This window comes from Macaca mulatta, chromosome 7 (genome assembly GCF_049350105.2).
Source record: "Macaca mulatta isolate MMU2019108-1 chromosome 7, T2T-MMU8v2.0, whole genome shotgun sequence".
Lineage (NCBI taxonomy): Eukaryota > Metazoa > Chordata > Mammalia > Primates > Cercopithecidae > Macaca > Macaca mulatta.
In genome coordinates, this window is record NC_133412.1 from 35534259 (window position 1) to 35549085 (window position 14827).

Sequence of the window (14827 nt, forward strand, 5' to 3'; positions counted from 1 at the left end):
TATGGTTTCACTAACACAGAAAGGATGAACCTCATGTGAAATATTTTCTGGAGGCAAACTGTGTCTCAGAAATGTTTCTGTCAGGCACGCTGGAAACGGGGCCCAGGTGCTTTGGCTCCTGTGCTATAGTTTCTACCCCAGATACGACCTGAAGAATCTGGATGTGCTTCTAGCAGATGCTGCCAATGGGCCTCTCCCTCCAACATCAGATGTGTCAAAGCAAAGTTTTGGCACCAGCTAAGTCTCCATGAACGTCTGAACAAATCTAACACATCCCTGCATCTCTGCAGGTCCTTGTCGTCAGGTGCAGTGATGGGTTAGGCCTTAGATTCCAGACAGGAGGAGGTAGACTGGCATTTTGTTCTGGAAGGTTTCAAACCCTACATGTGCTCTTGCCCAGACAGTAGCCTGGGCCTTGGCAACAGGAGGAGAACCTGCAAATGGAAATGCTTTTTAAATTTATTTATTTTTCTTTTTCTGGAAGAAATTCAGAAGCTGCTCAAACTCCAGTACAGTCGTGGAGCTTCCATTACCTGGGAGGCAGCCTTCCAGCAGCATGAAGCCTTGTCAGAAACTGCATTGCTGAGGGCGAGAATGGCATTAGAAGCAAAGAGGTAGATTCTAAGCTGTTCTTTTATACAGAAGAGAGTTGGGGAGGCAATCAGAACCTAAAAACAGCACTGAAGCTGAATGCTTACAAAAACACCGCCAAAGGGCTGAAAATCTCCGCTTCACTTCAAAAGAAGATTGGAGACAGGTTCCCCCCGATTTTAGTAAGAAATGAAGATGAAGACAAAAATAATATTAGGTCGGTCAGATGAAAGGTGGCATCAAAGTGGGTTTTCCAGAAATGCATGCCACATGAGCCGGAGGAGCCAGAGTAGCTCTGCAAGAAAAGCAGCCAACTGTCTGCCTCTGTGCAGAAGACTGGAGAAGGACCTGACCCAGCGGAAGAAGGAATTACCACGGCCTGAGGACACAGTGTCGGCCTCTCTTGGAAAGGCCCACGTTTTGCTGCTCCATTCTCCACTGACTGAGCACTGTACTTCCTCAGGACTCAGCTCTGAGACACCCCTGGGGATGCTCTGCCTGCTGCAGCTCCCCCTTCCCCACACTCAGCCACCCCTCCCCAAGGTCCCTCCATCAGCAAGGCAGATGGAATAGCTCATAAAAAGGTACATGTTCAACCCCTCGCCTTTGTGTGTGTGTGAACATAGGGCAGAGGTAGGGGGAGAGGGGAGGGATAAAGGAAGAGAAGATTCTCCTTGCCCCAGAACCAGATTGTTGCTAAGTCTAGACCTGAAGCTAAAATTATTTTGCTTCTATCAGAGGACCTACTTGGAGGGTGGGAAGAAGGGAGGGCCACCCTTCTTCTCCCGCCACGCCCTTGCTTTTCCCATTTCCCTTAACTCTACCGGTTCCCTCTGTCCTGGGTGACAGGCTCTGGATCCCATCCCCACCCCAGAGGACCCCACACCCAGTCTAGGCCTGGTGCCTGTTCTACTCTGTTGCAGGCTGCTTTAGCCACTGTTGGGGAAGGGAAAATTTGGGCGTGTGGAGAGTGCGGGTTGGGGGCTTGGGAGGGGTCCTGGCAAGTGAGAAGACCAGTGGGTTAAGAGGGAATTAGAATTCCTTGATATATTCCAAGAAAACTCAGGCCTAGGATATAAATGGAGAATGGAATGCAGCCAGGGGCTGGGAAGTACAATCTGGAATCTTTGCCTTCAATTTGCACACAATAACAATGCCCCTGCGACTAACATCTGGATAACAGAGGACTTGTACACACAGCATCTTGTTTGACTCTTACACCCACGTGGTAACATATAATTATGATCTCAATTTTACAGACCAGGAAAGCTAGCCCTAGGGAAGTGAAATGACTTTTCCCAAAGAAGCAGCAATAAGTGGGCTTTGAGTCTTCTGATCCCAGAGTATGTTGATGATAAAATAACTCATGAACTTTAGCAAATATTTCAGAATTCTCATGCTGCAGAATTAACAAAATAAAAAGAAAATAGAGAATATATAAGAAAAAAGATTTACCTATGTTAAATCAACTGCACTTACATCCCGTAATGTGAACTCCTCATCCTTGGGCCTAAAAATTGTGGAACTCGGTATGATAATGGACATGATGAATTGTGTCTGATTAATAAATTTCTTACAAGTTTTATTTATTATACCCTAATAAAATCTATACACATGATATTTTCACAAATCATGTTCTTCATGGTATCTGTTTACAATAGTTGTGTGTTCTCTAAGGGACTGCAGTATTCAATTATTTTATTAGGCTTGTAATACTTCACAAGATAAAGTATAAAGCTAATATAAAGCCATGGTTTTTGCTCCAAATTGATGCTGAATTCTAAATAAGGATGATAGTATGAGACAAATTAATATCTTTGTAATTTGGCTTGTAAGATACAATTCCCAAAAGTGAGGCTCTTACCATACACAAAAATATGGAGAGGGGAGGGAGGAACACGACTTAATTTAGGTACACTGCCACCAGGTGGAGGCAGAGTGCCATGGACTGTAAGTCCAAAACAATAGGTGGAGGATTTGTTAAAATTACAGACTGTAGCTCTGGGTTCAAACCCTACAGACTTGTAATCACAAATGTTTCCATTTTTTATGTATTAGAAACATTTACTGGAAAATAAAATTCAAGCAAGCGATATACAAACATTTAAAACAGCTCTTTAGAAGGATTTTGCAAATTAAAACTATAGTTACATCTTTCCCTTCAATCTCTTAAGGTTCTTTTTCTCACAAACACCTTCAAATAAGGTGAATATTGATCCCTCCTAATGTTGTTTTAGTGTGAAACCCCCGAGATATCTGGAATGGGTTTGATGAAAACTTCCAAAGCTCCATTTCAGGTTCTGACCTCTTAGTCTCTCCTTCTCTCAGCCAGTATGAGAAATAGTGGTGAAGGGAATTGGAAGGATAGTGGTGGTGAAGGCTATGGAGGGTGACCGACTGTCCCAGTTTCCCCAACACTGCCCCAGTGTTAGCACTGAAAGTCCCACACCCAGGGACACCCCTAGTCCCAAGCAAACCAAAAGAAAAATATAGGCTTTCATTTCAGGCTTGCTGGTCCAAGACCTTCATCTCTTTCCATGAGAAAAAAGCCAAATGCCCCCCTATCTAATGAACCCCTCAAATCTCATGTATAAAAGCCCTCCTTCAGTGTGAGTCTTTGCTGTGAGGTTAAGATTGGGCTTTGTATTTTGCGTGGAGGCAGGCATGATGCATAGTAGAAACATAAATGTATAGAGGCTGGTGAAGTAGCAGCGGGGAGCAAGTGGACCAGCTGTTTCAGGTAAACAGACAGGGCCCCGAGGAAGTCCCTCAGTTTATCATGCCAACCTCTTTGGACACTTTGAGGCCTCTGATAAGGCTGCCTGGTGGCAGGGAAGCAGGAGAGAGTCCGCTCCAGCTGACACAGGATGTGACCCTGGAACAGAGGCTGGAGGATCCTGGAAGGGATATATTTAGCCCAGCTCCGTTAATAGCTGACCTCTTGGATTGCCTCAGGAATGAAGCAGGCAGAGTTCTACACAGTGAAATAACATGTACGGGCTTATAACTTGAAAAGAAAACTATCTTCAAGGAATGACCTTAAAAAGAATGACTCCACGGGGACTAGATGAAAATGTTAATGTTATTTTGTGCATTGCTTTCCTGAGCAGTTGATATCCATTAGATACATATCCTGTATTCTTTCATGTAATCGGTACAACCATAATTTAGCTTTTCTTCAGGGCAAGAGTTCTTTGTCAAGTTCAAGTTCTCAGGCAGAGTCCTAACAAATCCTGCAGGTATAGTACACCTGGTACCTGCCGGCACCTATTGATGAGGAAAGCCACAACAGAGATCTGGTTAGAATTACCTCCAGTCCTCCAAAGAATGAAACAGAGATGCTGACCATGGGAGCAATGTCCCACTGGGATGGCAGGGTGATCTCACGCGGTGCCTACCAGGGCGGGGGGAGGGAGGGGATGGGGGGGCCGGGAGGCGGGAGTTCCGAGTGCTGAAGCCTGGAATGGGAACAGACAAGGAACAAGGCGACACAATGGCACAAACACTGTTAGAACAACACATTTATTTACTGAATCTGAAGCAGGAGAACTGAAGACAGCTGAGAAATATGGTGGAGTTCCTAACTCGACAATGAATAAGCAGACTGTAATTTACAATGGCATGGGTGTTAGGCTGCCATGTGTTATGTAAATAGCTGTGGGTCCCTTTAAGAACAGAAATCCAGTGAGGACAAGGCCCTTTTGTGATACAGACTGGCTCTCCTGACTCAGACCTATCTTGATTTCAGGGAATAAAAGGAAGCCCACTTGGATAGAGCTGCCAGATAAACTAGAGGACACCCAGTTAAGTTTAAATGTCAGGTAAACAAGAAACAAAATATATTTTTAATGTAAGTGGGTCCCAAATATTGCACAGGATCTACTTATACTAAACATGTTATATGTTGTTTATCGGAAATTCAAATTTAACTGGGCATCCTGTTTGCCAAATCTGTAACCCTACACCTGGGATCAAAAAGGAACAGGCAATGAGAGGAGAAGGGAAGCATTGCCATAAGGCAAAGGAACGGGCACTTGGAGCAACATCAGAAATACCCAAGAATAGAGGACAAGCTCAAACAGTGAGAGGGCATAGGGCCATGGAGAAGAAATGCTGGCCTCAACAGCAAAAGCTCCCAAGAACCCCCTCCAAATAGCTTCAAAGTTTTTCAGCTCACCTTGTTCCTGTTTGAGTGAATGGTCAGGTATTGAAAATTATTTTATTGGCCTTGTTGGGGCATATAACATTCTTTTTTAAACAGTAGAAGGCTGGCCTTCAAACTTAACTGGGCGTTCTTGGCAAAATTCTTCTGATTAAAAACCCACTCAAATGAAGTCAAAGCGGGTTGGCTGGTGGGCTGGGAGTGGGTAGAGAGGTGGAGTTATAAACCCAGAAGGATGAAGAGAACAGGAGGGGATGTAGAAAGCAGCCCCTGATGGAATTCTGGAAGCGGGAGAGCAGATAGGTGGAAAGGAGATCACCACGCTCCATGGAGAGCCCACTGAGCTGGCAAGGACTTGAGTTCAGAGGGGCCAGGCACCCAGATGAAGGGAGACTGGTGTTTATCTCGAGGTCCTTGGGCTGAAGAGTAGAGACCAGCAGTCCCCACACCTTTCACCAGTGGCCAGCTGGGAGTCCCTTGGTAAGGAGACCAGAGAGTTGTTCTCTGCAGACACTGGAAGGTAGAGAGGCTTCAGTCTTGGGAACTCCAGGTAGAGCAGAGCACAGAAGCAAGTCAGGTGGGCTGAAAACAGTAGGACTGATGGGATCGAACACAGGTACCTTCCTCTGCCCTGAACACACAGTGAAGGCTTCCAGCTCAGCCCCAGGCAGGGGAGAGGAAGGTTCCTCCCCAGAGAGAGAAAATGACCACAGAGAAGGGGTTCCCACATATCGCCCTCACCCCCAGTACACAAAAATAACTTGTAGAACTTCCAATCAGTTTATTTCTGCCGCAGTCTTAAATATAAACACACAGCCAAGGATCATCAGCCATTGGAGGGAATTTCCCATGCTCCTCCAGAAGCTCCCCAGACAAAGGACCAAAAGAAGAAGAAGAAGAAAAAAAGTAAATGAATAGATGAAAATGTCAGATACAGAAGGTGGACTTTAAAACTTCTACTTAATAACCTCAAATATATGAGACTATATTAGATACTCATTCTCCCCAAAAAAGAACAGAATATGATTAAGATGAAACAATTGGAGAACAAAGTAATCTTGGCGGCTTGAAGCATGATACCAAAATAAAAATTCAATAGAAGGCTTAGAATATAAAGAAGATAGTATCTCTTGTAAAACAGAACAAAAAGACAAAGATATGGAAAATACAACAGAAAATATAAAGGACACAGAGAACTCAGGAAGACCAATTTTCACATAATAGATATTTCAGAAAATGGAGTTGAGAAAACAGAGGGAATGAAACTATCAAAAAACGATATTGAAAAATTAACAGAACTGAATAATAAGAGCTAACATTTATTGAGTGTTCACTGTGTTTTAGAAGTATTAACTAACTTAATCTTCCTGATAATCCTGTGAGGTAGCTCCTATTATTTGTGCAATTTACAGATAAGGACACTGAAGTACAGAGAGGTTGAGTAACTTGTCCAGTGCCTTCCAGCCAGCAGGGCCAGAACCAGGATTCAAACCCAGAGTCCAGCTCAGGAGCTCAAGCTCTGGGACTCACTATGTCTTAGTCTTGATTTCCCACAAACCAAACCCAAAGAGTAAATTTTTCTTGCTAACTCTTCATTGGGGAATGCAATGAAGCGAGAATGATGGAAAACAGGGAATAAGGCAGGGAAGGGGGGAAACAAATGTAAGAGAGGGTGCTTCCAAGCTGGCTATGGATTTGTAATGAGTAAAGATGTTTGCTTTTCAGTCTCTTAACGATCCAACTCAGAGCAAATAGGAATAATTATCTGCTGGTTCCCATTTCCCATGGTCAGACTTGCTCCATAAGATTGTATCTTCCCTCCCCTGTGGTTCTTGGCTGTTCCATCCGGCTCTTCCAGAGGCCATCAAGGAAGCCAGATCCCACTGCAGCAGCAGCAGCAGCAGCAGCAGCAATGGCAGCCAGCAAGTGTGCATGGGCCAGTGGCACACCCACAAGCTTGCACAACTGCCTACTGTGTCTCAGGCCTGGCTCAAATAGCCATCAGTCATGTGCAGGTGCTGAGTGCACCGACAGAGTCTCATGCCTTAGTGGGAACAGGGAAGTCCTAGGGAAGAAAGAGAATGACAGTTGCATGAGGTATGAGGAGGGTCCTGTTGAATCATGCCTTCATGTGGGTGGCATGAAGGATTGGAGCAGCTGCCATGGTGGGCCTGGCCAGCCAAGAAAGCAGTGCTCCACACTGGTGATGACAGAGTCAGAACTCAACAAAGGTCAAAAGTCCCCTCTGCAGCCTTTAAGAGTGTGGTTGGCACCAAGTGGTTTTCCTAGGGGGCCATCAGTAAATGGCAGCCAGTCCAATCAGGGGGACACATGATTGGGTATGGCACTCTGCTATGCTGAGTCTGCAGAACTGCGTGCTGACAATGACTATCTCAATACAGCATTTGCCACTATGTGCCAGGCACTATTCTAAATGCTGCATGTATATTATTTGTTTTAATCCTCATAGCAATGTCATGAGGTTCCTCGGGATTTTCCAGACAAAAAACCTAACCCAGAGAGGGTTAGTAAGTTAATCAGTGCCATAGCTGGTATATGGTAGAGTCAGGTTTTGAATCTGGGCCATCCAATTCTGGTGTCAGTACATTTAACTATCAAAAGCCCACTGACCTATTGTTGAACGATCAACAAACAAATTTAAAAAGACCTCCCAAGAGGTAAAAATTTGGAACATCAGGAATAAAAAGATGACTCTAAAAGCTTCCAGGGGAACAAATCAATAGAATTAGAATCAGAATAGTGTTTGTGTTCTGAACAACAACGTAAAAGCCAGGAAACAATGAAGCAATGCCTTCCAAATGTTAAAGAAGATAATTTTTCAGGCTAGAATTTTACAACCAGGCAAATTGAATCAAGTATGAAAACAGAATGGACATTTGCAGACATGTTTAGACTCAGATAGTTGACCTTCCTTTGTTAAAAGTGCCTGGAGGATATGCATCTTGGTTACAAGGAAGTAATCCAAGAAAAGGAAAGCATGACATCCCAGAAACCTAAATCCAACCTAGAAAACTGTTGAGAGAAGATCCCAAGTTAATCCCAAGTGTGGCAGAACTGGAGAGCCACTAATCCTCACTGGTGCAGGAAGAGATAATGTTTCATGAAGGAGTGTCCAGGAAAAAGTAGACCCACAATAGAAAGGGTGATGCAATTGGTGATATGATGAAGCTTCTGGAAAGAAGATGCAATCAGGCAATTATTTACTCAAAGAATGACAAAAGGCCTATTCAAGAAAAAATATGGAATCCCAGTGTTCTTTTGGGTTCTGGAGTGAACAATACTTACACTGCCATAATGGTTTAAAGACCTATTATTGATATAATTTAAAGTGTGGTAAAATTTGGGCGAGAGGATGAAGAGAGGTGGAGATATGAAATCTTCATCTCTGATAACATTTGTAAGTTTAAATATTGCAATGTACCCATGTATTTAAATGCATAGGTAACTCAGAGAAAGAGGCTAAAAATTCAAAGCATGTCCCTTAGCCAAGAACTAGCAGCCGGTGTGGGTTTGTTCAGGGAAGTACTGCTTTGTATTGTAAGCTTTTCAACAGTGTTTGATTTCTTAATTATGTAAATAATTACCTCAATTTTTAAAAACATAAAACTCCTCTGTTTTAAAAAGAACAAGCCTGCAAGAGAAGTTAATGCAATAAAGAGCATGGCCTCATGGACCCCCCAAGTTTCCCTTGCAGTTCACCTTCTTGGCACGGACCAACTCTTCATGAACTCCCCTCCCTTGACTCGCTCATGTCTTTGGTTTGTGCTCCGTCTTTGGCTTTGAGCAGCTGATATCCTTTCATTTCCCATTCTGACATCCGCCTTCCATACAAGGTCCCAATTCGCCTTTTGTCTTGAACCTTGATAGCTCAACCTTTTTCTTCCACCCTGCCTTTTTCCCCAACTTCTAAGACAAATGGCTCAGAAATGTGGCTTTAAACAATTACAGGAAATATAATCTGTTGTAACTACTAATTTATCTCTGTGACTTCGGCCAAATCACTTTGCTTCTCATAGTTTCCTTGTCTGTGAAGTAAGAGATTAAATCTTGATGATTCTAAATCTTCCATCTCCATCTTCCACCTCTTTGATTTATATTTGGATCTTAAGGCTGAGTTGGCAAAGATCTATAGGAATAATCCTAAAGGAAGTGATGCCATCTATTCTATGATGAAGGAAAATAATTTACTGAAGATTCATATTGGGTTCTGTTCACTTTAAAAAGAAATGTAGGCTGGGCATGCCAGCTCATGCTTGTAATGCCAGCACTTTGGGAGGACAAGGCGGGTGGATCACCTGAGGTCAGGAATTCGAGACAAGCCTGGCAAACATGGTGAAACCCCAAATATATCTACCAAAAATACAAAAATTAACTGGGCCTGGTGGCACATGCCTGTAATCCCAGCTACTCAGGAGGCTGAAGCAGGACAATCGCTTGAATCTGGGAGCTGGAGGTTGCAGTGAGCCAAGATTGCACCACTGCACTCCAGCCTGGGCAACAGAGTGAGACTCGGTCTCCATAAAAATAAATAAATAAATAAAAAAGAAATGTGAAACTCTCCATCTGAAACTTAAAGAATCAATGGTGCAGAGCTGAATCAAGCTAATAGAAAGCCTAAATGGAGAGCAGAGGGTTCCAAAGTCATTGAATTAGTCAGTCCTGATCAAGCTTCTTTTATGAACCTTTTTAAGAGAGGGATATTCAAATCCAGATTACAATAATGGCTCCAGTGACCTTGTAACACAAAGATGGGAGTTTGGTTTTAAATTCCCTAAACTCTTAGGGGAGATAAAAGGTAACTGGAGATAGACAAAGGCAGAGGCTTCCATTACGAAGGGCCCAAATGACAAAAGAATAAAATAAGAGCCCAAAGATGCCCAGCCATCCCTAATTAGGAAAAAGGATATTGTGCTGTTACAGGCAAAAGCATTTTTCCTTTCTTCCAAGGTACAGAACACCAAATTGTGTGAACTAATCCACTTGCCAAGTGGATCTTAGGACCAAAACAGAAATGATGGTATGCATTTATAATTACTAACAGGTAAATTATAAATGGCAGATTTAATATGCCTTCTAGAATTAGGGAGAAAAATCTTATTAGATATATGAGAGCCCAGAGTCATGTCACTAAGTAGATTAGACTTGATGGAACCTGCCAGTTATGTCCCAGCATATCTGTTCAACCCAGAATTAGCATCTTTGCCCCTCTCCCATCCAGGAAAGAGAGCCCCACACTGTGGAACAAAACAGATTTTATATTCTGGGCCCACTGAAGAAGACTAACCTCTTCAACTTCAGTGGAGGTCTAGAAGTTTGATGGGCTACCGGGGCTCCCGGTGGGCTGCCTGTCAGAGAAACCCAAGGAAGACACCCTGTTCAAAAGACCTCTATTATAAACTTGCCTACAGATTTTTCAAGTTGAGTAGTAAGCAGAATTCAGAGGCTCCTTCATCTCCCTGGCCCTAGAGGCCTGTGTGCCCATCAAAGAGGTTGTGAATGTCTACCGGAAGCTGGTCTTGGTATGTGATGTTTCTGGTGTGTGTGTGTGTGTGTGTGTGTGTGTGAATAAGTGGGTAGGGGGTGGGGGAGTGGAAGAAGTTCTCCACAAGCTCAAAAATATCTTTGAAGTCTCAGATTGTGTCTTTAAAACTCAGGCTTTCAATTCTTCCCTGTAATAGATCAGTCCTTATTTTAATACAAAAGTTCCCTCCCAAAACATTGAGTAGATCTATGCTCCACAGTGAGGCTCCATGACTATCTAAAAGCTTAGGGAACCCCAACTCAGACGCACAACTGGTACCCCAAGTGTACTTGTGCTGGGGATAGGCTCCCAAATCTGGCCATAAACTGGCCCCAAAACTGGCCATAACCAAAATCTCTGCAGTACTGTGACATGTTCATGATGGCCACGATGCCCACGTGATGACTGTGACGCCCATGGGCTATGACCCATGATGTGGGTTTACCAAAATGAGGGCAAGGAACACCCGGCCCACCCAGGGCAGAAAACCGCTTAAAGGTGTTCCTAAGCCACAAACAATAGCATGAGCGATCTGTGCCCTAAGCACGTGTTCCTGCTGCAGATAACTAGCCAGACCCATCCCTTTGTTTCAGGCCATCCCTTTGTTTCCCGTAAGAAATACTTTTAGTTAATCTATAATCTATAGAAACAATGTTTACCATTGGCTTGCTATCAACAAATATGTGGGTAAATCTCTGTTTGGGGCTCTCAGCTCTGAAGGCTGTGGGTCCCCTGTTTCCCACTCTACATGCTATTTTTCTGTGTGTGTGTCTTCAATTCCTCTAGCACCGCTGATCTCGACCGAGCTGGTCTCAGCAACTTGTCCCCCAAACAAGAAGCAGGGCTGCTGGAAAGAGCACTGTGCAAGGAGTGAGGCTGTGCCCTGTGTGCTCATGGCACCTGGGGAGACAAGGAGGCTCAGCACATGTCAGATGAGAAAATGAATGAATGAATGAATGAATGAATGAACAAATGAACAGCTGGTGACTCCTAGTGAAATACCAGTTTCTGCGAGTCCTACTTGACCTGCAGCAGGTGAGCCATTTTGCTGACACTCATGGTACAAGCCAAACACGTACACTCAGGACAGACTTTCAGGACATGCCCTGAAGATACAAAAGGACAAACCTAGCAGGAATAATTGATCACTTGGGAAAAAGGAACCTGAACTTAGGAGACAAAGCAACTGACAAGAGGGGAATTCTATCTGGAAAACTATTAGACATGGGTGTTAAACATCCCCACTGTCTGTGGCAGGAGAATAAATCATGTTGCCAGCAGCAATTTGCAGGCAAGGGAAGGTTAAGGAGAATAGAACAGGAGAGCCAGAAAACACAGAGGAGCCTCTCAGGTAGGAAGGGGACCTCACACCACCTGGGCCAGGACCCTTGCAATCTGGAGAGGGACACACACCAGGTACCCTGAAGGCTGTATGATGACCTGATTCAAAACAAAATGATGAGAAGGCTTAAGAGAGGGCAAGAGGGGTCTCTCCTCTCAGAGTGCTCCGTGTGCCTGGGACGTGATAGGAGAGAACGTGTCCCCATTCAAATTCAAGTGTGTGACAGCTACATAATGGCATGCCAGTTTTTACCCGGATGTGCCATAATATTTGAATTTTTATGTGCTTCAAACATGAAGCATGTAGCATTTATGTATTTGTGTACTTTCAAAGTAACATAAGAAACAACCTATAACATTATGGGAAGGATTTGTAATCTGCCCTGATTCCTGAGCAAGGGCCTGTATGTATGTGGATTTCAGAGTCTAAAAAACTGGGACAACTTATATAAAATGTCTGGAATAGGCAAGTCCATCCACAGAGATGAAAAGTAGATTGGTGTTTACCTAGGGCTGAGCGGGAGGGATTGGGGGAAATGGGGAGTGACTGCAAATAGGTATGGGATTTCTTTAATGGAAATTTTCTAAACTTCATTGTGATGATGGTTGCACAACTCTGAATATATTAAAAACCACTGAGTAATACACATTAGATGGGCAAGTTATATGATATGTGAAATATATCTTAATAAAACTGTTAAACCCTAAATCAGTGTCCTACCTCTGTCACTGGATAGTTATATGCCCCTGAGAAAGTTACTGACTCTTACCTCAGTGTCCTCACCTGTAAAATGGGGATGAGATGATGGTACTACCCATCTTACATAAGTGACGGGGTTTCTCAGTGAGATCATATCTGTGAGAGGACCCAGCGCAATGTCCTGTACATGGCAGAAATGTGGTCAATGTCAGCTCTCTGTCCATTTGTCCCAACATAACAAATGAATGAACACATTTGAATAGTAGAGTTTAGATTGAGTTCCCCATCGAGGACCCTCAGAGAGCCTAGAAAATAATCGTAGGATTTTTCTGGCTATCTTTCGCCAGAAAGCCCAACTAAAGTTGCACATTTATTAGAGATCAGCCTGCCCCAAACTGGTGAAAAAATCAAGTTTCTTTGCTTTGGGCTGGAATCAGATTAATACAATGTGAATATTTGCTGACTGTAAGTTCAGTTTGGACAATGTATAAGTCTTTGGTCAATTAATCCATTATATACTTGGTAAATGCTGCTTATTTGAAAGACAAAAATCTTGCAAAATAAGGGGACCATGGAGTACACTCATGAAAGGGTTTTTCATGGTGACAGGGTAGAGAACCACCAAACCAGGTACCTCTGAGCTCTTTCCAGCTCTATTGTTTTGGTTGAGTTTTGGAAGATGGGTGTTTGCCACAGACAGGGAAATAGCAGCACGAGTGGCAGCTTGGAACGTGAGAGGCCCGGCATGTTTGGGGAAGGGAAGAGAGTTCCATGGCTCCTTCCTGGCTCCTTCTCAACTGCTAAGACCTGACTCTGGCTGCAGGATCCACGGCATTTTAAAAGCTACTCAAAGGTAATCCTGCTCCTTTTCCTGTCACTGAGCTTGCCTTTTGTTTGGTGACACTGCTGGGGTCAAAGCCATGGTTCTAGTTATTGTTATTCCAACACAAACGGAGGCTCAATGTGGCTTGTTTGGCCTCCTAAATCAACTCTTACAAAGCACTCTGAGGCTCCTAACATCTGCCAGGCTCAGCAGCTGAACCAATTGCTGGGCAGAAAGAAGAGCCAACTGGGACATTAGTGCCAGGTGAGTCTCCAGTTCTGCTTAGGGCACTCGTTGCCCCGCCGTGCACACAGCACAGTGGACATGAGCGCCTTCCTGGACTTGGGAGCTGCTGCCTTTGACTATGTGCCATCTGTCAGAAAAAGACTTCTGCCTACAGAAGTTTAAAGAAAGAAAAGGGCTTGCCCGGGAGCGTTGGAGAAGGCCCAACAGCTGTCTTCCGAGAGGCTTCCCAGGGTGACTACTCTTCATTTAATGACTTGACTGTGATTCATGGTCTGACCTTTGGTCTCAGGGTAGACACAAAGAGAGCAACCAACCAAAGTCAGGTGACTGAGGCATAAAGTCATTCTCCTCCTGAAGATGGATCTGGGAGGAAAGCCCACTGGCTGTGGAATGTTATTTTGTGGTCTTGGATCAGAACAGAGAGTGATTATGTAGGTGAAATGTGGCAATTATTAAGATTGCCTGGGTCGGCCCGGCATGGTGGCTCACGCCGGTAATCCCAGCACTTTGGAAGGATGAGGTGGGCAGGTAGAACACCTGAGGTCAAGAGTTTGAGACCAGCCTGACCAATATGGTGAAACCCCATCTCTACCAAAAATACAAAAAATTAGCCAGGCGTGGTGGCAGGTGCCTGTAGTTGCAGCTATGCAGGAGGCTAAGGCATGAGAATCATTTGAACCCAGGAGGTGGAGGTTACAGTGAGCCGAGATCACACCACGGCACTCTAGGCTGCATAACGGAGTGAGACTGTCTCAAAAACAAAAAAAAAAAAGAGAGGTTGCTGTGTCAGCCATCTCCACAGCCGGGCCTGATGGTAGTAGGTTGGGAACCCTTAAGAGATGGTGGTTAACATTCTTCCACTCCACCAACAGCCAAGACAAAGTTCAGGTAGACATTCTGGTGGACATTGCCTATTTTTGTCTCAGGGTCTCTCCTTTTCCTAGTTTTCATGATGACCGTGTGTCTGTGATTGACAGCAACTGTCAAATGTATAAAAATATTCAATGGAGTTAGTAAAATCCCAGCCAGAGGCTTGGGGGCCAAGCTGTCTGTCTTAGATTTTGCTTCTATCTACTGGGATCTGGTTGGACTCTCATAAGATGATCTTATCTTCCCATTGTTTGAGGCTGTCTCATTGCAGTCTCTGAGTATTCAGTGTAGCAGACTAACTTTCACTGCCTACAGAAGGTCAAAATGCCCACAATGTGCCAAGTACTATGCTAAGTATTTGGCAAATATTAACTCATTTTATCCCCATACAACCCCAGGAAGTGTGATCTGTTATTATCCCCATTTACAAATGAGGAAACTGAGGCACCGAGAGGGTCAGTAACTTGCCAAAGAGCATGAAGCTAGTAAGTGGAGGAGGCAGTACCCAAACCCAGGTAGTCCAGTGCCAAGGCCAACACCCCCAACCAGTGT

At 44.1% G+C, this 14827-nt stretch overlaps 1 long non-coding RNA gene across 2 annotated transcripts in view; it reads right to left on the bottom strand.

The window, feature by feature from the left end:
* Nucleotides 1-14827, bottom strand: part of LOC114679419 (uncharacterized) — a 295661-nt gene that overhangs the window by 58242 nt on the left and 222592 nt on the right. The window lies entirely within an intron of this gene.